The sequence below is a fragment of the Eufriesea mexicana genome, unplaced genomic scaffold (assembly GCF_001483705.2).
Source record: "Eufriesea mexicana isolate 0111107269 unplaced genomic scaffold, ASM148370v2 scaffold611, whole genome shotgun sequence".
NCBI lineage: Eukaryota > Metazoa > Arthropoda > Insecta > Hymenoptera > Apidae > Eufriesea > Eufriesea mexicana.
Window position 1 is genome coordinate 991,827 of NW_016908771.1, and position 23,521 is coordinate 1,015,347.

Consider the following 23,521-nt stretch of genomic DNA (forward strand, 5'->3'; position numbering starts at 1 on the left):
GAAAAGTAATTGCCCATTAGGATCTAACACCTGGAACTTCCACACTCGGATCTTCAAAGAACCCCTAATCACTCCGCATTTCCGATGCAAATCGAACCTTCCCTTCGTGCCACCGGGCAATCCTCCCATGGCATGTACGATTATGTCGCAAAAAATTTATTAGCAACTCCGAGGTGGCCATGGTTGGTGATTACGAGGAGGAATGCGAGCGTTTGCTCCTTGCGCAATGGCGACAGAGGCTTTGTTCAGTGCAATTCCAATAACTTCTCGTTTTCAGTATCGATCGAATCATCTTTTGAGCATATACATGGATGTATTTCAAAAAATTTATTGACCAGAATGTCCATGTAAGAGTTCTATTAATCTATTTACTGTCAGACAAATTTAGATTTTATTTTAACCTCTTCAGGAATATTGACACATACCTTCGGTTTTTTAAAATTACCATTGTCATAAGTGAAGAGGAAATTAGGATCAGTTGGAGAACTATTCACCATAGAATTACTTAATGATAAAAGTAAAAACTTTATCGAATATCACACCTAATATAGGAATTTATTCTAGTTTATAATATCTGCTTTGACATCATTGTAAAGTTAACTTAAAGAAGATGCGTTCCTGAAGAGGTTAAGGAAAAAATCATTCATCTTTTCTAATAATTCCTAACTCGACTAGCTATAAACTTATTCTATGACCAATTGCGATCAATCTAAACTTGTAGCACAGAGTACGAGATATCTCGTGGTCACTGGTCTAACAATAAGTACAATGCATATCTCGTAGTTGACAGTGAATGGGTTAAACGACGAAAGCATAAGAAGAAACGTATCTTCGCAAAGCAGAGATCAAAATTACAAATAAAATTAACTATACTACGAAGAATTTCGTCAGTTTGGCGTTCAAAGGGAGCCAAAATAATCTCAAATTTCGATAAAAATTCCTTGCTTCGTTCTTTTGCCTATGTACACAGCTATATTTCAAAAAATTTATTAATCCAATATGTCCACAATAGGAGCACCATGAAACGACGAAAGCACAAGAAGACACGTATCTTCCCGAAGCAGCTGTCAAAATTATTAACCCTTTGCACTCGTGAGGTGCCTTTCAGTCGCCATTTGATAAAATTTCGAAGCTCGATATTCATAAATATGTCAAATTTCAGATAATGAAACTGTGTGCGAGGTATTGAAATTAAATAATTCTACGTGTTAATTATTATGCGGTTCATTAGCCTTGTAGAAGAAAATTTTTCAACTCGTACCCACCCCTCTTTAACCAAAAAATCGTCGAACGTAAAGGGTTAACAAAATTAATAATACCACGAAGAATTTCGTCAGTTTGCTCCCCAAACGGTGTCAAAATATTCTCAAATTTCGATAAAAATCCTTCGTTTCATTCCATTAACTAATCTTTTTCCTATATACACAGCTATATTTCAAAAAATTTATTAATCCAAGATGTCCACCACAACAGGGGCACCATAATACGACGAAAGCGTAACAAAACACGTATCTTCCCGAAGCAGTTGTCAAAATTACTAACAAAATTAATAATACCACAAAGAACTTTGTCAGTTTGCCCCCAAAAAGGAGTCAAAATATTCTCAAATTTCGATAAAAATCGCAAGATGGAGCCACGCCATGTCACCGTAGTAATCCTACGATCCTGCACACAACAACAGGATGGAAAATTTATCGAAATGGCCAAGATGTGCACGCAACAGGGGTTGCATCAAAGGACGAACGAGGCGGAGTAGGGGACACGTGTCTTCGCGCACAGCGCGGAAATTACGAAGGTTCACCTTTATTTCGTCGCGAACGCAAGGGGGTGGCCTATAAGAGCGGCGAGACACGGCGGAGAGTGGAAAGTTTTGACGCCACCCTATAAATCAAGCCGCGGGCTCGCTCGGCCGGAACGTTGCACGGACTCACCCCGGCTCTCGAGAGTTTCGCTCACCGTATGTCTCCTTCGCCTCTCGGCACAGACAGCTTGTACAAGGTGAGTCAAAAATTCCAACAGTTCCACCCCGCCCCGGCCACCTCCGCCTCCTTCCCGTGCTTCCTCTCTCTCTACCACCGCCCTCTCCGGCCCGTCCAGCTGCCTTCGCTTTGAAATAATTACCCCCTGGGTTAATTTATGTCGCGGACGCCGCGCGTTCGGCCAACGACGCCGCGTTTTTCCGAATTAGCCTCGCGACAACGCCGTGGAAAAATTGCACGGTTCATCCCGCTGAAGGGATTTCGGGGTTGGTGTGGACGCCGCGTGGGGTGGTTTTATGTTTAGCCAGACCAAGTACCCTGATTTAATTACCGTTTTGATCGAGTATATCGAAGTTTCAAGTGCTGACGAAGGTGATTGGGAGATATCGTTTCGATGAGGTTAAAGTGGGAATTTGGAGAAAATAAAGGAATTGTTGAGGGGTTAACTGATCCTCCGCCAGGACGTCGCGAAGATTATTAACGCTACGAGGTGTCGGATAGCTTTAATTGTTTTCTGTTAACGTCACTTGAGTCGATAAAACAGCAATGTCGTACGTCTTCGATTAGATTAAGAAAATTTTTTTCGAATTTATCCTTGTTTGCTTCCATCTCGAATACGATTGTCTAGGTGACGAATAATTAATAACTCTAATTCTTCTATCTTTCTATCGCGATTCTCAATTCGAATATAATTTTCAAAGTCACTAGAAACGAATGACACAATTTCCTCACAATTTTCGTAATATTCATGGCGCTTCGAATAATTATAAATCCCCGTAAATTCTTCCAACATTCATCGCGATTCAACTAATTAACACTAGATTTACGGATGTTGATTATATACATATTTTTACTGAAGTGAGCCAATTTGACTCATACGAGAAAATTGAAGTTTCTTACAAAGAAAATAGTTCCAAATCAATTTAAATGAAAGATTTATTATTAACGCTAGATTTATGGATGTTGATTATATACATATTTTTACTGAAGTGAGCCAATTTGACTCATACGAGAAAATTGAAGCTTCTTACAAAGAAAATAGTTCCAAATCAATTTAAACGAAAGATTTATTATTAAAAAATTCATTAAAAATATTTTTAACATATAAACTCTATTTTCGAAATACATTTTCCGTAAATATTTCTGTTACATTTAGCACGAAGGCTCTTACATCTTCTTCTATTACATGATTTTTGAACTTGACAATTTTTCCGTGCGTCAGTAATATGACTTTTTATCAATGGAATGGAAGTGTTCTCGACATCTCTTTTATATTTACTTTTTAGTTCTTGCAAGCCGCAAGTTGCCCAGGCCCGATGTAAGCTGTAAACTTCGCGTGTTATTCGATTAACTGTTAAATCATTTTATGAGTCAAATTGACTCACAACCGTAAAAATAGGTATACCACATTTGATAATGCGAAATGAAGTGGTCTGCAGAGGAGAGGAATCGACATTTACGTATATTTCATTACGTAACTAAAAACCAACATCTGTTTTTAAAAAATAATATTTAAATTTTATGTATATATAGTAATCAAATTTTTAATGAGTCAAATTGGTTCAGTCCGTAAATCTAGTGTTAATAAACCTCGTAAGTTCTTCAAATTTTCGTCGCGTTTCAAATAATTCTTCCCAATTCTATTTTCCATCCGAGTATAATTTTCAAAGTCACGAGGAATAAATGATTCTTATAATTTTCCTAACATTCGCGGTGCTTCGATTAATTAATTAACCCCGCAAAGTTCTTCGAACTTTCATCGCGTTTCGGGTAATTAGCAATTTACCGGCGAGGCGGTAGAAATTTCGCGGTGACGGGGAAAATCGAGCGGCGAGGGAAAAGCGAATAAACGGATAAACAAAGAGATGGTTGCGAAATAGGCGAATGCAAATTTCGCGCGTCGGGGCAAGTGCACGAGGCGAAAGCCGACGGTGGGCGAGCCGCAGATATCGCGGCGCGATAATCGCGGAAATGTCCGGCACGGAGGGAACGTTTAGCTCTTACATATGTCGCGGCATAGCGCGCGCGCGCGACAAGCATAGGTGTGCGTGCGACACCCGTGGACACGCCGGCGCGCGGCTACAGATATTATACAATTAGCAGATATAATTAGCGAATGGTGCCCAGGCTATCTTGGATCGCGCTCCAACGCGCGAGCGCGCTTTAATACCGATATCGAGTTTATCGAGGGGAACGCCGCGTAACCCTGCGGAATATTTCATGGTCCTCTGTCGAACGCGCTACAAACACCATTAGGAATATTAAAATCGAGCGCAACGCGTCTGAAAATTGAATAAAAGTAGAATCTTCGGAAAAAGGGTTATTGCCCGAGTAATTAACTAGCTTGGGGAATGAAAAGAGCACGTTTCAATATCGATATCTCGAATTTATCGAAGGATATACTTGGCAACCCCGTGGAATATTTCATGGTCCTCTGGCAAATGGATTACAACACTATTAAAAATATTAAAATCGAGTGAAAAGGGTCTGAAAATTCAATAAAAGTAGAATCTTCGAAAAAAAATTATTGTGCTGCTAATTAACTAGCCTGGGGGATGAAAAGACTAAAATGGAACCTAAAATCTATGCTATTGTTGGATACATCAATTATAATGGGTTATCAGCACGTTTTAATATCGATATCTCGAATTTATCGAAGGATATACTTGGCAACCCCGTGGAATATTTCATGGTCCTCTGGCAAATGGATTACAACACTATTAAAAATATTAAAATCGAGTGAAAAAGGTCTGAAAATTCAATAAAAGTAGAATCTTCGAAAAAAATTATTGTGCAGCTAATTAACTAGCCTGGGGAATGAAAAGACTAAAATGGAACCTAAAATTTATGCTATTGTTGGATATATCAATTATAATGGGTTATCAGCACGTTTTAATATCGATATCTCGAATTTATGAAAGGATATGCTTGGTAACCCCGTGGAATATTTCATGGTCTTCTGGCAAATGGATTAAAACACCATTAAAAAAATAAAAATCGAATGCAACGCGTCCGAAAATTTAATAAAAGAAGAATTTTCGAAAAGAAAATTATTGCGCAGATAATTAATTAATCAGAGGGATGAAGAGACCGGAATGGAATCTAAAATCTATGCTATTATTGGATATATCAAGTATAATGGGTTATCAGCACGTTTTAATATCGATGTCTCGAATTTATCAAAAGATATGCTTGGTAACCCCGTGGAATATTTCATAGCCCTCTGGCAAATGGATTAAAACACCATTAAAAATATCAAAATCGAATGGATCCAAAAATTGTCCAAAAATTGAATAAAAGAAAAATATTTGAAAAAGATTAGCGTGCAACTAATTAACTAGTCTGGGAAATGAAAAGGCCGGTATGGATTCTATAATCCATGCTATCTCGAGTTTATCGAAGAATATATTTGATAACACTGCGGAACGTTCCGAAGTTCTTTGTCCAATACGATATGAAGACCATTAGGAAGATTAATGTCGAATAAATTGAATAGAAAAATAGCGTATAAAAATCTTTGAAAAAATTTATCGCACATTCGATTAACTAGCGAGAAGACTGGAACGAGTGGAATCAAATTTGGAATTTTTTTTACCGAGTCGGCAATGATTTATAAATAAATAGGTGTCGAGATAATCAAATTGTAATTGAACGAGACAGGCAATTGAATTAACTATAGAGCTGTTGATTAATGCGATATTTTGACGGATGAGTATCGTGATCTTCAGCACAGAGCGTTGCAATGGCTGATTATAGTCACTTTTGATATACGAGTGCATCCAATGACTATAGTCACTTTTGCTAACTATGATATTAATACCAACATACAGTGCACACAAATTACAATATTTTTCACCTTTTTAATACCAAAAATTAATTAAAATAAAAATAAAAAATCGCATTAAAATTAATTATCACAGACTTCTATCATTGAGACAATGACAAAAATTATAAATTTATTTCAAAATAACATATTTCCAAGAGTATAATACAATATATAATATTATACGACTTCCAAGAAATTATTCTTCAAAATTGTGTCAATGGCAACCAAGATCAGAATTTGCAATGGCGTAAGCTAACATCAGCCGCGGCTAATGTATTAATATCGAATGAACGGTATCCAAGGTTGCGAATAAAAGGAAAACCTTCGAAGAATTTTATTATTTGCTATATTAACGACAGAAAAGAACGAAACAAGAAAAGATCCTTCTCGATAGCGATGATACACTCGCGTTTAATATCTATATCGAGTTTGTCGAGGGGAACGCGAATCCACGGAATATTTCATGGGCCTCTGTGAAATATGTTACAAACACCATTAGGAATATTAACTCATTCGCATTGGATGACTCACATTTAAGGCTTCCTGTTTTTCTTATCACGATCCGGATGACGTACGCGCGAATTTTTAGATTCGTCGCAATTCGCTGCCCAATTACATGAATAAAACACGATAAACGTTTCAACTTCACTCCAGGAATGTTGTTCTATATGTTTCATGAATTCTGCGAAATTGCGCGAATTTGGCATTTATTTGGCAACATTCAAACGCAAATAACCCGCAGCGAATGAGTTAATATCGAATGGATCGAATCCAAAGGTCGCGAATAAAAAGAGAATCTCCGACGCATTTTGTTAGTTATTCGATCAACAAACCTCGAAGAATAAAAATATGACCAGTGAAATCAAACGTCACTGTCGAATACGCTTTTCTAATAGCTATTACAAACGCGTGCTTTTTAATATCGATGTAGAATTCATCGAGAAAAATATTCCACGGTTCTCTATTAAATACGAGATACAGGATTCCATTTAGAAGAATATTGATATTATTTAAATAAAAATAAATTAAAATAAAATTGGGAAAAAATTCGACTGAAATTTCTTCTGCCAGTATATTTCCCCTCTAGATATTAACTCTTTGCACATTTCATAAAATTTGCAAGATCGATATTAACGAATATATCAAATTTAATGTACTGAAACAGTGTACGAGGTATCCTAATCAAATAATGCTACTATTCTGTTATTATACAATTCTTTATTTACTTTACTCGAAAAAGTATCTTCAGCTTTTTAGTAGAGAATCTTTGAATTTCTACTCTTCTCTAGCCAAAAAATTGAAAAAGTGCAAAGGGTTAACAATTTTACGTTCGAATGCACTAAAAATTCATTTTGATACTAGATTACAAATTCGATCTGACAAATTAATTGTCTTCTCCTCTGCAAACATTGCGCAACACGATATTAACGCTAGGTTTACGGATTAGTTTAATTTAAAAACAATTACAATATTAACCCTTTGCACTCGAGAGGCGACTCCCAGTCACCATTTAATTAAATCCTAGAGATCATTGTTAATTAAGATCTGAAATTTAAAATTGTCCAACGACGCGTGGAATATCGAGATAAAATAATTCTGTCTTACAATTAATCTGCCCTTCTTAGATATCGTTTTGAAAATATCGTCGACTTTATGGCAGCAAGTCTTCGAATTACTATGTTTCTGTAACGAAAATATCGCCGAGTGCAAAGGGTTAACAGTCTTAATATACGTTGACTAAATCTGTTATCATCGTATAATTGAAGCAACCTATCCGTCAAATTGAGGGGTTTCGTAAAATCTAGTGTTAAAATAATTCTCTAACAAACTCTAATAAATTTTTAACCTGTCCCAATCACGATCACCATCGCATATACGTATACCATCTGAAGAGCAAGCTGCAGAGAAAAATCCCATAACCTCGGATCCTCGAGCGCACAGCTTGCGATATCCCTCGCTAACTAGGAACGAAGTGCCCTATCCCAGAGGAACCTTCGATAATCGAGAGAAGAGCAGCAAGATCTGCCCTATACACGAGACGGACGTTGTTCCGTCCGCCGCCTCTCCCGTAGGAAATACGTTTCCGGTAGCCGGCTGGCAACCCGTGGTAGTCGGCTGACGGACAGAAAAGAGCAGGAGCTATGAACTACCCTGCGGGCTAGACAGAGACGGCGTGCAAGGGAGCCGGCGGAGGAGCAGGCAAGGGAGAAAAGGAAGATATTGGGTGGAGTAGCCTCGGAGAGGCAGGGTGAGAAGCGAGGATTCGGTTGGTTCGGGGTTGGTATTGGATGCTGCCTCGGCGAAGCTCACGGTAGGGGTAGTTTGACAAGTTGACAAGAGCACAAAGGCCGTGGCGGAGCCGCAGGAGACGTGGAAGGGGCGGAAGGGCGAGGGATCCGCGTAGCCGAGGTTCGGGAAGGCGGAGGAGTGGGAAGAGGAGGCGTCGCGATGCTCAGCGTCCGACGGAGGGTTACCGGATAGGGTTGGTAGGGGGATGAAAGCACCGGCAGATCCAACGCCGTGAACAAAGGCCGGCTGGCTTCACCCCGTTGCCTCCTCTCGGACTTTGGAAACGAGATCACCCATACAAGCGGCGTATCGCGAGCGTTTCTCTTCCGTCGGTGAGCCGTACGTGTGTGCTTTGCGCGCGTGGTGCGAGCCGCCAAGCGTGTGCACCATCAGGCCAGAGGGTGGGTTCGAGTTTGCTCGCTCGACCCGATAGATACGAGCCGGGCCTAATATCGAAAGTTCCTGGCTCGGGCAGAAACCGTGCTTAATTAAATCGGAAGGCCGTGAGAGATAACCGGGCGCGTCCCTCCTGCGATGCTCCACGAGCGTCTGGAAAACACCGTGCCCCCTGTACCATGCACGGGGTTCAAAGGAATAATAATTATTGAAGAAATAAAGGAACAACGACGACATCTATGGGTAATTTTTGTAGTTACCATTTTCTGACGCCTATTACTATAAGACACGAATGTGTACACACGTTCGTAGAAATAATATCTTAACAAATAATACCCTCCGTCCGAAACTTCGAAAGGAACAACAGATATTGGTTAGCAGAAGAACAAAGAAACTGCATTTTATGTAACAGAGCGGAGAGCACATTAACCCTTCGCGCTCGACGATTTTTTGGCTAAAGAAGGGTACGAATTGAAAAATTTTCTGCTATAAGGCTGATGACATTTTTTGAGCAATAAATAAGAAATCGCATAATAATTAACGCGTAAAATTATTTAATTTCGATATCTCCTACACTGTTACATTATTTTAACCCTTTGCACTCGAGAGGCGACTCTCAGTCGCCATTTAATCATATTCTAAAGATCGTTATTAATTAATTTCTCGAATTTAAAATTGCCCAACGACGTGTAGAATATCGAGATAAAATAATTCTACGTCTTACAATTAATTTGCGCTTCCTATTTACCGTTTTGAAATCATCGTCGACTTTGTGGCAGAAAGTTTTCGAATTACTATGTTTCTGCAACGAAAAGATCGCCGAGTGCAAAGGGTTAAATTTGATATATTAATTAATATCGAGCTTCGAAATTTTATCGAATGGCGATTGAAGGGCGCCTCTCGTGTACAAATGGTTAAAACATATGACAGAAAGCTGTGATAGGGTAAACGAAGGGGAAATTCCAATATGTTGGAAGGAAGAGGAAGCGAGAAGGTAGAAAAATGGCTAAGAAATGTAGATAGAAAAATGAGAGCAATAGAAAAGAAAGGAGGGCATTAAATAATGTGTGGCTGTTATATGTGAGTGGTAGAGATAAGAATGTGATGAAGCATGAATGGTAGTATTAACCAATTAATACCAAGTGTTTTGACACTTAAATTTAAGATTTTTCAAAAAGTGGAATTAATCGAGTTGCGCAATGAACGGCTCAATTATAGACGAGTATTTAACCCTCGTTTTGGGCACACACGATGTTCATACCTATGCCACGGAGAATACAAAGAGCTATATTTTACGCTTTCCTCCATAATAATTTACAAATAACAAACTCCCAACTAAACCCTATATTAAAACGTTAAATAACGAAATTCTGACTCGCAGTCGTAATCGATTCCTCGTATGGAGATTAATGCTGAGCAGACAAAAACTTATTAATCGACGTGGCACGGATCCCGGTACCTCTCTGCGATATTTGAAGTTAATAAATTAAATTTATACTTAATTCGCGTTTAATTTAATTCGTATTCCATTATGCAAAATTTTTAATCGAAATTTTAAGAGCGGTCACTGGGAGGGGTTAGATTCAACGTTAAAATGAGAGTATTCCGCAGGAAGGTGGAGCGAAGCAAATTTTCATGGTGCGACTGCAATTATCGCTAGTCACTGCAGAACATGCGCCATATTTAAATACACGAGGCAAATCAATAGCATCGACTGTTAATGCGTGTAACTCCGGCAAAGTGTGCACGGAACGCAAGGTAAACAGAGTCTGCACCGTATCTCTATCACCTGACATTTCTCCGACGCGAGCCACGGTGCCCGATCTACAATTCACAGCTCGTTAAAAGACCACCCCGTGGCCGGGTGAATGAATCTGTACGGTTGTCGAAGGGGAAAAGGAAGCCGTGGAGCGCTTTAGCCCGCTGGATCACCGATCGGATCGACGCTCGTGGTCCCGGACGACGTTTCTAATGATCCTTGCGGCGCTACGTCGATCGGCGATAAATCATGCTAGCAGCTCGTAAACCGCAAGGAACATGTATCAATGCGTACACGCGAGCGCGAGAGGGAGATGGAAAGAGCAGGGTACGTCGCGCTAAAGTTTCGCCGCGGTATGAATGGAACGCTTTTGCGGAGCACGCCTTATGTACGCGCTGGTTAGCTGAAATATTTATTGCTTTTCGAACCGGGTATCGCTGGCCCGCAGCGTGCCATTGTGGAAAATCGTTCGACTTGTTCACGGCCACCGTTTCTATTATTTCCCACCATTTTTTCGCCTTTTTCCATTTCATTTTACCTGGCCCGAACACCCGTTCCGAGTCCGGGTTTGCGTGCAACTGTGATACTTTCCAGATCGCTTTGCCCACCTTTCCTTTCCATCCTGTGTGCTTTTATTTATTTCACCCGGTGTTCGTCAAAAGAATTTACAAAAGGAGTATATAAAGAGAATAAATTATGAGCTTGCAAGCTATGTAATAAGAAATGTTCTATGTTACGTATTTTCGTTTCAAATATGGTGTTATTCGAGGCTTTGGAAGCTTCGAAAAGCTTTAACTTTTTACCCTCTGTGGTTTGGGTTAGGTCGTGTGACATAGTTTATCACGACTGACACACTTTTGTCGAATCGAATTATACCTCGAAATGCACTTGCTTTTGACAAAATCTTTTGGCAAAACTTAATTAATTTCTCGTCGAACATAAATTGAAGCTTGAATTATTTTTTCCTATTTTCATTTCATATAAAATCGATTGTTAAATCGCCTCGTTCTATGCTTATATTATACCACTTTATATTTAAAAAATTAATTTTAGGTCATTTCGTGTTATCTAAATTTTTTGACAGGACTAGTTTTACAAATATTTCAATATTATTATGAACTTGAAATTTATAATTAACTTTTATAATTTTGCTAATTAGGGGTCCACACTTGGCTCTCGATTGCGAGGAATTAAGAGAAAAAATGAATTCTTCTCACGAGCAACTGGTCGAATAAATTTCCCTTTATTCCTCCTTCCCGATAAATACATAAATCCTAAGTTTCGCAAATCGAATGAACGAGGAAACTAGTATTTAAAAAAATCATGGCACACGACGTTTTTCCTCACGACTTTAGATACATTTCCCAACGAATCTGTTCGAGATCGGTCCACAAGAAATATCTATACGCTGGAGGATCTCCCACGTGTTCGTGGACGATCGAAGACGACTTCGAATAAAGATGAGGACACGATAAATCTCACTGGCCGACATCGGTCACCGTGGAAGCCAGAAACGTGGACCTATTATTTCACTCCGGTGAAATCGGGATGAAACGTGAAATTCGAGGGCACTTCGCAGAAACATCAAACGAGCCTGGACCACGTGTACGCGGAGGAAGCTGCGCGTGGGAGGATCGATTTGTAGCGGCGCGAGGGATTATTTTTAAAATTCCTGAAAAAAAGTACGCGGTCCTGTTTGGAGCCTGGCGCCCCGATCACCAGCAGACCCCCGAATTAACGGGCACCCGCGAAATGGAGGGCCGAGGCTTGGAATTAAATAAGGGAGCAAACCATCGCGGTCTAAATAGTTCTCGGAAACATCGTTTCAAAATTACGTGTCATTAAAATACGATCGTGCTCCTAATAACGCGTCTTGCTTGCCGGGATCGAGCAGATCTGTCGATGAACCAATATGGAGAAGGGTTGCGCCGAAGAGGAACAAAGAATGAGATCTGATACACGGTGCCAGTGTCAACAGGAAGAAGAACAAAGCAGGGAGATCGGGATAACAGATTACGACACCGGGGATGCTTCTCCGGTGCATTTAGAATCAACTTTGAACCAACCACCGGTGTTTTAACCCTCTATTAACGGAAACTCGTGTGCTCGGGTAAATAAATTATAATCGATTAGAATTTTACGCTTTAAATTGATTTTTGAGCAGCAGTAATTGAGCTGAATAAATTTATCGGAGTTCGGTGATATTATTCAGTGTGATAAGTAGATCTATTAAAATTGGAAAATGGAAATATATATTGGTACGTAAGCTTCGATTAAAGGATGAAATTAAAGGATTAAATTTAATTTTTATTTATTGCAGATGCTGAAGTTATGGCTTAAAATAGTGTAGGATTTAATTAGAGGCAGAACAAGATGACAATGCAATGTGTAATGAAACCAATGCAAAATACCAAAGTCTACTAAAATACTATTAAAGTCTATTAAAATACTATTTTAGGGCCTATAAAATTTGAAATAAATAAATTATCTATTCATAGGAATAAACTTATCAATCATTGATGACACAGGAGATATTAAAATAGGAAATTAAATTTCTAAAAAGGTGTATACAACATCTGTTATATACACTATCCAAAGAACCAACTTAACAACTTATTTCCAATTGCGTTCATTTACCCTGTAATAAAATAAAAATATCATTGATAAAATAATGAAGAATTAAATCGTCAAATAAAGATTGTACCTTCGACACAATTTTTAAGTCTATTAATATAAATAAGTCAAGTCTATTATAATTCCAAAGTCTACTAAAATACTATTAAAGTCCATTAAAATACTATTTCAGGGCCTATCAAATCTGAAATAAATAAATTATCCATCTATAGGATTAAACTTGCCAATCATTGATTACACAAGAGATATTAAAATAGGAAATTAATTTTCTAAAACGATGTATACAACATTTGTTATATCTACTATCCAAAGAACCAACTTAACAACTTATGTAATAAAATAAAATTATCGTAGATAAAATAACGAAGAATTAAATCGTCAAATAAAGATTGTACCTTCGTCACAATTTTTAAGTCTATTAATATAAATAAGTCAAGTCTATTATAATTCCAAAGTCTATTAAAATCTATTAAAATACTATTTCAGGGCCTATACAAGCTGAAATAAATAAAGTATCTATCTACAGGACTCAACTTATGGGTCATTGATTACATACAAGATATTAAAATACGAAATTAAATTTCTAAAAAGATGTATACAACATCTGTTATATATACTATCCAAAGAACCAACTTAACAACTTATGTAATAAAATAAAATTATCATCGATAAAATAACGAAGAATTAAATCGTCAAATAAAGATTGTACCTTCGTCACAATTTTTAAATCTATTAATATAAATAAGTCTAGTCTATTATAATTCCAAAGTCAACTAAAATACTATTAAAGTCTATTAAAATACTATTTCAGAATCTATAAAAGCTGAAATAAATAAATTATCCATCTACAGGACTAAACTTGTCAATCATTGATTCCACAAGAGATATTAAAATAGGAAATTAACACGTGTTATATACACTATCCAAAGAACCAACTTAACAACTTATGTAATAAAATAAAATTATCATCGATAAAATAACGAAGAATTAAATCGTCAAATAAAGATTGCCCCTTCGTCGCAATTTTTAATTTATAACATACTCAAACCTGGAAATTTAAAATATTCGATACGAAACGCACGACTTAGCACCTTCTCCGAATCACCGCATACATAAGTAATTATTACCCGTCACTTTTATAAATCACGATATACTATAGATTACATTTACAAATTATAATCGACTATAATAGCATGATTACACGGTGCAGATTATATATAGAAGACTAAGATCGCCATATACGGGAAGACGTAATACCTAACGACCTCCATCGACCACCGGACTTTCACACAATCCACGCGAACCAGAAACACAATCCCGACGACTCGCGGTTTTTCGATTCCCCACCGGGATCATTCCACGCGTCCCGATGCCCGCGTATGCGTCGCGCAATATGACAACTCCGTGGAAAAAGTTGCTCAGCCGCGGCGGGACGAAATATTCCAAGGAAATCGCGCCACGGCGATGGTGAAAATAGTCCGTGAAAGGAAACTGCGCGACGGACGAGCTCCATGGAAAAACGTTCGGCGAAAAACCTCGAGCGCACCTGTTCCCTGTCGATTTCCACGACAAAACGCCACGAATCCGACTGGTCATCGGGCAATCGGGATAATTAGATGCCGGTTGCAAGACCTGACGAGAATTCGAGGAAACCACGAGCACACCAAGGTGTGGAAATTTTTATTTCGCTTCCATGGAACCCTCGTTATTTCTCTAACGATTGTTCTCTTTCATTAAACTTTAATAAACCGGTGCAGAGATGCTCCTATTTCATTTCAAACATCGATGATTGTCATCTGCAACTGGGAAAGAAACGATTGCGAGAGCTGCCGAGATTTCGAGGAAGCTTAGAGTCTCTAACGGGGTGTTGAAATTTTTGTTTCGCTTCCACGGAATCGTCACTTTCGAAATAACTATTAGCCTCGTTCGTTAAAATCGAGGAATTAGAATTAGAAATTGCAATTCGTGTTGCATCTTACTCAATTCGATGGATCTTGGCATCGTTAACTGTTTACATAAAATTTTATGTATGTTTAATTTAGGTTCGTCCCATGTGATTTTTTGAAACAGGAGCAGCACAAGTACAAGTACATTTCGGTCGCTACAACTGTTTTAATACAATTTTTATTAATGTTAACCGTTTACGTCCAATCCTTAAATTTTTCTGTTCACCAACTCGTTTTAAGCATAGTATATTATATCTTTCATCGGCCAATAACGAATCTAGATGACTCTGTGCTATATTATTATTTTTCTTGTTACCAAGGGTTATTACCCGTTAAGATAAATAAATAAATAAATCTTGAATTTTCCTGAAGAGAGTTTCGTTCGAAATTAATTTAGTTCGAATGAAATCTGGAAGATTGTCAGTTTTCCTATCGGCCAACAACGACTCTAGATGACTCTGTGCTATATTATTATTTTTCTTGTTACCAAACGGTTATTACCCGTTAAAATTAATAAATAAATAAATAAATAAATAAATCTTGAATTTCGCCGAAGAGAGTTTCGTTCGAAATTAATTTAGTTCGAATGAAATCTGGAAGATTGTCAGTTTCCCTTAGGTCGATGGAGAATTAATAAGATTTCCAGGAAATTTAGAATCTGGCAAGGTGTCGAAATTTTTATCTTAATTTTACTAAATCGTTATCTCTGGAATAAAGATTTAGAAGATCTATCATCTTGCTTTTAGCTTAATTTGATCGATGACCAAAGATCGGTGGAACCATTTTATACATAATGGCGAACGAAGTGCTGCTTGCACCACGGTTTGAAATTTTTATTTCTGGTTAAAGAAGTACTTGTTGCTTCAAAAATAACGATCCTCCTCCAGTCACGAAGCTATATAGACCAATTTAGGAATTCCATTTACCTCGCTATTCGATTAATCAGGAAGATCGATCGCAGTGTTTCATAACGTGAATGCAGAACAAAATGGCACCTACTCGTTACAGGCTCGTGCCTAATTTACATAAAGAAACACCATGACTGCTGCTTTCAACAAGCTGTCATTTCTCGAGTGATCAGCTAACTAATCAAGGAACATGATTGGCGTTTAATGGCGCGTAAAACGAGCACGAATACTGTTAAATAGATAACAAGTATCCATGCCGCTGGTGAACAAAGGAGCGCGATTTGCATTCGAATGCTTGGAACAACACGGAACAAGGAATCTAGGAAATCTCTCTGGAAACGTTCTCATTGTAAAAGTAAACCTGTTTAAATCCCAATTATCAGCCATATTACCACCCCGATTTCTGTAATTCTTTATCGACGTCGTGGAATTAATCCTCGAGGAATATTTGAGTCGTTCACACTGCACAAATCGATTAACTTCTTAAAGCAAAAATCTTAAATTTAAGTGTCAAAGCACTTGGTATAGTCATAACTTCTTATATTTATTATAGATTTTTATATTTATATTTATTATAGATTTTTCAGAAAGTGGAGTTAATCGATTTGTGCAGTGAACGGCTGAAATATTCCTCGAGGATTAATTCCACGACGTCGATAAAGAATTAATTCCTTTTCTCGAACGCGTCCGATGGAGATTCGTATTAATAACCTTTAATTTATCCGGTCATTCAAGACCTCTGCGCCTTCCGCCCGTTCCTCATCCCTCGGCGTAAGCTCCTCTAAGCTACTAGACACCCCGACCCCTGGCCGCGGATCCACTAAATCAGCAGCGCAGCGAAGCGTCTTCACCCCGGAGTCTTGGATCACCCTCGAATTCGGGTTTTGCTCAAGTTGCCGGCCGTAACGCCAGCCAAAGTTCGAAGTCTGGTCGACGGTGTCTACAAACTGGCAACTAGCGAAAGGTCAACGCGTCGTTGCTTCGTCTATCTCGTCTCTGATTAGGCGCTCTCGACCTCGTCGCGATTCCCCTTCGCGAGCGTTCCTCGCGTTCCTTCCTCGGGATAAAGGACGGGGGTGAAGAACGAAGGCTTGGAGAACACAGGAGACTTACAGAGCTATGAATTTTACTCGCTTTCGTTGGATAAATAAGCGACTCGAGAAACGAGAAAGGATCAGTGGGTATCCTGCTACTAAATACCAAGAAAGGTCACGTTAATGGAGAACCATCGCGAATGTGGTGGATCGAGGAGAAGCTGTATCTTTCTGGGAGGTAAAGAGCGAAGAAACGAGACGTAAAAACTGGGTAAAATAAATTTTCCACACTCTCGTGGATGATGAGATTGATAGCTATATTACTACCGGCAAGAAAGATCGAGCCGTCAGACAACTGTCGCGGATAATGGATTCAAGAAAAGTCGTGTCGATCGTGTTCCCGTAAGGTAAGGGACGCAAGAAAGCGAGCATAAAAATGGAGAAACGAGGGACTTTTTCGCTCGCGTGGAAGATAAGAGAGGAACGAAGGGGAGGCAGCGTATATCGCTGTTACCAAGAAAGATCGCGTCGTTAGACAACCGTGACGGATAATAGCTGGAAGAAAAGCTGTTGGAGCGAGACACGGTTCGTCGCGAGGACGCTGGAAGGAAAGGCCGCAGGAGCGAGCGGGTGTGCAAAGCGAGCGCGATTACTCGCGCGGAGCGCTTGCACGCGGCGCCGGATCGAGTGGAATATTTGCTCGAAACGTGTTCCACGTCCGTGACAATGTCGCAGGCCCGCATTACTGCTCTCCGCACGAATCCGCGATTAAGAGAAACAACGTCGCGAGGAAAAGAGTGTCAACCGTTTTCTCGCGACTCCGCGTCGAAGCTCGCGATTTCTCCGCGCTTTCGTAACCTGTTGCCACGACGTCTTTCGCACTCTAGATCCACGGCAGACACCGTTCGACGCCGTCTCGACCGACGACATTTCATCCTCCGTGTCCCATTTACCGTCCCGTCATTTCTGTCACTTTCCCCGAGAACTCGAAATTTGAGTCTTCTCGAGCTGGCGTGCACGGGGAACGAAATCGCGGACGGGAACCCGTTAATCGCGTTGTAAACTCGTTCCTTAACACGCCGCCGGCCGATTATCCTCCGCAGCTCTAATCCCGGTGACCCTCGTCAATTCCAAGGGTTCGAGATTCATTAAATATTTATGGGGTCGCGATGCCATAACGAAACGGTTGCAGTGTCCACGCGCAACCCCTGCGCGATCCGCGAAGCGCCATTCTCATGGCTGCTCATGGCTGACGTCCTTCGACGTCTACGTTTCCTCCTCATCAACCATGCAAACGATCTCGGGTGTGTCGCTGGAGTAAACAGGATTCGTGGCTTTTTCCACGGTTTTCTCGTTCCGGCTACACGGTCGCGTGCTACCGGTCAGGATTAAAAATAGCCCACCGGGGTCCGGTCCAAGATTATGCAACGCGAGCTCTCCCGGAGTTATCTGTTCCTCAGGTAATAAAGCGCGTGGCGACGTGTGTGTCCTGGCGAACGGAGCGAGTCCTCCGCGCCGCCACGTGGCCGCCGAACGCCGGCCAACCGTTTGACCTGCATTTCTGATTTTAATCCCAGATAATGCGGGGGTGTCGCGCCCAGCGGCACATTTGTCTTCGCGGTCCACCAGGTCCGAACAGCAGACCCGGATAAATACCGTGCTACGAGGAGCTCGTGTACCACGCGATTGTTCCTAGACGAAGCTGACAGATGGCATCGAGACCGGGAGTCGTGTCCCTAGCCTGCCTCGCGCGTGTGATCCACTTGTTACACTTTGGTGTAAACTCCACTTCTTCCATACTGGTGGTCTTCGCGAGGGAAACACGCGTTGCAAAATGGCTGGCAATGTTAGAAAGGTATCCGGCAATTAGCGTTGGACAGAACCAACTGAAAAAGATAAATTGTCCAACCTAACCCGACGTTGAATGGAAGTTCACACCAAAGACACCTAGTAATTGTCTGCGGACTGAACGCAACACTCCGGAGTCACTTAGCAATGTTCCACAAACTGACCTAATCGTCGCAAGGATACCTAGCTCGGTAGCTAGACCAACCTAGCTAATATCTCGTGAGACATTCCGCAACAGTTACACAGCGAATAACCCATAAATTGACCTAACCGTGGTCAAAGAGTACGAAAAACACCCATAGTTCGCTGACTAGCTGAACGTTGCCAACAGTGCACATGTTCTCGCACCAAAGACACCTATTCACAGAGCAACGGCAGTGTAACCAATGTCACAGAAGAAATCACATTAAGGACACTTAGCAGTCATCTTCGGAGCGAATCAACGACACCAATGTCACTCGAGAGACTACGACATCGACCTTCGTCGATGCCTGGCGACACTTAGACGTTAACCAAGCCACGTACTATGGACTATCCATCAACTCTTCGACTCGCACTCGCCATTGCGACCTCTGCGTCTCTTCCATCAGCGATAGCGTCAGACGGAGCGACAAACGTTGATCAACGTGACTGGAACTCGCGACAGACGTATTTCCGTGTCGTCATCGGATGTCGTCAAACGCACGTACCAGTCCGCGCGACGACGCGTCCTTGACGGAGCGGCTCCCGCGCAGGCGAGGATCGGTTGACGGTCGCTCGCGCGCAGCAGCGCGTGAAACGTGAAAACCGTTTTCTTCGCGGTGGCTGCCGGCGGATAACGATTATCCAGGCTCGAAACGACATGGACAATCGGATAGATAGGTGGACAGAAGCGGAGAGAGAGAGAAAAAGCGGCAATTACGCGCGCGGGACAGGTCGAGACGCGGCGTTATCGCAGCGCGTTGTCAACCGCGGAAACCGACGACGCGCTGCTGCAGCCGCAGACTGTGCAAACACGCCGCCAATTACGTACACACACCGTCGTCTATCGATATGCAAAGACGTAACGAATACCCGCCACGCTTTCTCCGGCCCCAGCGCGTGCCACCGAGCAACCGTTTCGTTTCCGCGAGGAGGAAACCGCTCGAGATCGCGTCGCGGTGCTCGCACTGGATCGCGATAATTAGCCTCGTAAATTAGCGAGTACGCGTGGAATGCATTGGACGAGTTTCAGTGATCGGGAGATAGCTCGATTGCGAGACACCTGGCCAGTTCTACGGTGTTTGGCAGGCAGAAAACGGTCAAACAAGTGCGCGGGAGAATTGAATGATTCGGAACCTCGTACCTTTCCTTGCGTCGAGTTTCGTGGATCGAAGGTGTCCTCTGATTCACCCGCGGCATCTTAGACGAAGCTCGAACGTCTCCGTGTGTCAGACGAGAGACTAGTGACCCTAGGATGACGGTAGACGCTCATCGCTGTCAGAGATCGGCGATACTCGATCGACGGAACACGATGGTGTTCGATCGTAAATATCGGCGAGTAGCTGTGTCACCTTCACGACTATCGATTACCCTCGTTGGATCTCGATCCACCAATATTCGCGACGATAAAAGCAACTGGGCCTCGTCGAGTGTGCAGAGTCCCCGGTGGCTAGTTCGATCTAGAGATCACACGGGACACGACGAGAGAACCGGATAGTACTTGGGATAGAACGCGTTGCAACACCAAAGCGAAGTTTTCCACCACAAGTGTCGACACTGCACCTTCGTCCAACATCCACGTAGAACGATTTCCGCGCGTTCACCAGCCGCTAGCCGTTCGGCACGACTCTCCGCGGCTCACTGACAGACACGTGGGAGCTGGCAAACGTCACGATGGGGATCACGTGTCCGACGTTCACCGGGACACGAACGGTTCGCGAGTACGTCCACGACGATCATGATCACCGGCCTGATCACCGTCGAACTGTCATCGAGCGAAGACGAGGCGTCCTGGTCTCGGTACGAGCGACGCAGCCAGCACGACTCCGCGTCCGTGTCAGAGCTTCTGACTCGGCAGAAGTACAGACAGAAACGAAACTACACAATGTGACGGCTAACGCGCGCGGCCAGAGCAGCGGAGAGAGAACGAGAGAGAGAGAGAGAGAGAGACGACCACTCTCGTGGCGGACGCGAGGACGCGCGTGTGTGCGTGAACACGCGCGCGGGTAGGAGACGAAGACGAGCCGAACGCGAGACGAAGGGAGAAAAAAAGGACGCGCGTTGTTGCACACGTACGCGCGTGGAGGCTCCGGCGTGTGTGCGTGTTGCGCGTGTGCGTGCGTGCGCCGTTGAATGTGTGCAGAGAAGCGTATCCTCCTGTCGAGCGTGGAGCGGACGAGAGCGTCGAGCTGTCAGCGCACCCCACCCCAATCCCCCCTCGAAACCAACCCCTCCTACCGTGACGAACCCCCTCCCGTCTACCAAAGCTTCGCTTTCCCTCGACTATGGTCGCCCTGCGTCTCTCTCGCTCTCCAGTCCCTCGCGTCGCTCTCTGTCCTCTCCTCTCTCCCTCTTTCGCCCTTTTTCGCTCCACGCCGCCCCTTGCAACCCTCCGCTGCGGAGGAACCACGTCGAAGGAAACCGAACGAAACTGGAAACGGTGTCTAACTGGGACCTCTATACGAGAAGAGAATTTTTCCGTCTGCCTCGAAAACTGGGCACCGAAACTAGTGCAACTCTCTCTCTGTGCTCTCCTCTCTATGCTCTCGCGATAGCAGACACCGGGTCTCCGCATAGAGCTCCTCGGAGAGAGACCGAGGGCTCGCGCGAGGGCAGAGTTAGAATTAATTTATCGCTTTTCGAGTCGTCCGAATTAAGTAGTAAATCCGAACGCCACGCGCCCCGGTACGGTTTCATTTGCCATTGTCACCGGCGATCACACTATCCGGTTAAGTTAATTTCCATACATTTAAACCGCGGCGAATGCGCGCATATATCTCTCGGCGCTGTACGAATTCATTCACGGGCGTCAACACCTACCGAAATCCTCGTAACGCGGGGCACACTCGGCCAACTTTTAAATACCATTCGCGAGGTCCTCCGGCTCGACCCTGTCTCCTTTCTCCGAGCAACAAATTTCCAAATGTCACCGCCGCTGCTCCATCGGGCAAAACGGAACGAGCGGCGCGGAACGTGAGACAGGGGCGAGAAGGGTGCGCGAAACGAGGGGGGAATAGATGGCGGTCAGAGCAGAAGAATATTACGGAGGAAAATCGTGGCTACCGCCATGGTGGATGGATCATAATTCTCGCTTACATCGCCGGAAACATCGCCCTCCGCGAGGCGTCCAGGGCGCCCATCTCGCCGTTCGATTTCGACTTCGCCCACCCTCGTCGATGCGTGACCAGAGGCTCGTAATCATGATAAAACGTCAGCCAGCGGCCCTGGCGACGGACGCGTTCGCGTAATTGTCCGAAAGTAGTAAATCACTGGCGGAAACGGAAAATTTGTGGCCCGCGAAGATTCGCGCGGTCCCGGTTACGGGCGGACGTTTCACTTTTCCCGGGAGTGGGTACGAACGTGGAGCGAGAGGAAAACCGGGAATAGGAACCCCTTCGCGAAAGTAGGAGGGAAATAACGGCGAAAAAAGGGTGTAGGTATGCGTAGTCGGAGGGTGGTCACGTTCCGTTGCTCGGAAAACAATTAAATGCATCTCCATTTTCGTTTTTACATGATAATGGGCACGGACTGTAGACGGTAGACCGTTTCGAATAAATCTTGCAGAATGAATTTTCGAGTTCTTCGAGTACCACGCACACACACACACACACACAGACTGAGTTTCATCGGTGTCGACACGCTGGCGCTAAGAATTTGTCGAATTCCTAGCCAATTCCGCGCTCGCGTAATGCCCTCGAGCTTCACCCCTCCAGTGTAAGCTTAACGGTGAAACTGTATTCGTGCTTAGCGTTCGACACGCGGTTCCATTTCCTGTTCCATTTTCTCCGGCTTCCTGTTCACCCCCACCATCGAACCGTGACCAAGACCCACCCCATCGTCACGGACGGAGAATGTCAGTTGGGGGGTTGGCCTCGCGAGTCAGCTCGAGGATAGCTATCGTCTGGGAACGAGACGCGTGTACGCGTGTCCGTGTGACGCTTTCCGCGTGTGCACGCGTGCGTGCGTCTGTGTGGAGGTCCAAGGAGCTAGTCTCCAGGGACGATTGAACGGTCCGCCATTGGCGGAACAACCGAAGGCTGACCTTTAGGGAGCCGAGAACCGAAGGGTCCTGATTACCGACCAAACGGATCCCTTTGTCCTTGCGGACCAAGGGGCGATAGCTGCTCTCTGTGCGGGAAATTTGCCGCGTGTATGGAATCGATCGCGCGCAAACGTCGCGTGTTTTTATCCTCGCAACGATTCCCTTGGATGATCGAGACGAGGGAAATGGTACCCGCGGTACGGCTTCATTCACCGCGACGCCATCGTTTGTCGTCCTCTTATCGCTCGTTCTCTTCATTCGTGCACCCATCTGCGAGGTCGTTTAGCCTAATGGAGACGCGAGTGTAGCGAAGCGCGCGTTTCTCTCCCTCCGTCTGCATGAGGCGAAAGAACTTTCCACGAAATATTCCACGAAAAGTTAGACGGTCCAGAGATCCGGATCTCGACTTGGTCCTCAGTCTCCACCGATGAAACGGATCGGTTTTGAAGCTACTGGACGCGAGATACACGGACACGCGCGGATAATATACGCGTGTATTCGGAGATTGGACGAATCGTAGAGCCGCGTAGACAAGTTTCCAAGGAAAATGGAGTCGGAGCCGCTTGTCCCGGAGTGATGACTCTATCCAATCGCCCGGGCCGATTTCTCATCCGTATTCATCCTGTAGCCGTGGGCAGTGCCGCGGCCCAGACCAGGGAAGAAAGAAACGAGCCCGTGGT

At 43.1% G+C, this 23,521-nt stretch overlaps 1 protein-coding gene across 5 annotated transcripts in view; it reads right to left on the reverse strand.

The window, feature by feature from the left end:
* The window catches only part of LOC108546171 (homeotic protein antennapedia), a 179,336-nt gene that overhangs the window by 27,417 nt on the left and 128,398 nt on the right, over positions 1 to 23,521 (reverse strand). Inside the window, exon 1 of one of the 5 annotated variants that reach the window (XM_017898117.1) lies at positions 19,944 to 20,030. The exons of the other annotated variants lie outside the window; for them this stretch is intronic. The gene's annotated coding sequence lies outside the window, so the exon portion shown is untranslated. Of the gene's footprint in view, positions 1 to 19,943; positions 20,031 to 23,521 lie in introns of those variants that run through there. 5 annotated transcript variants of the gene reach the window in all.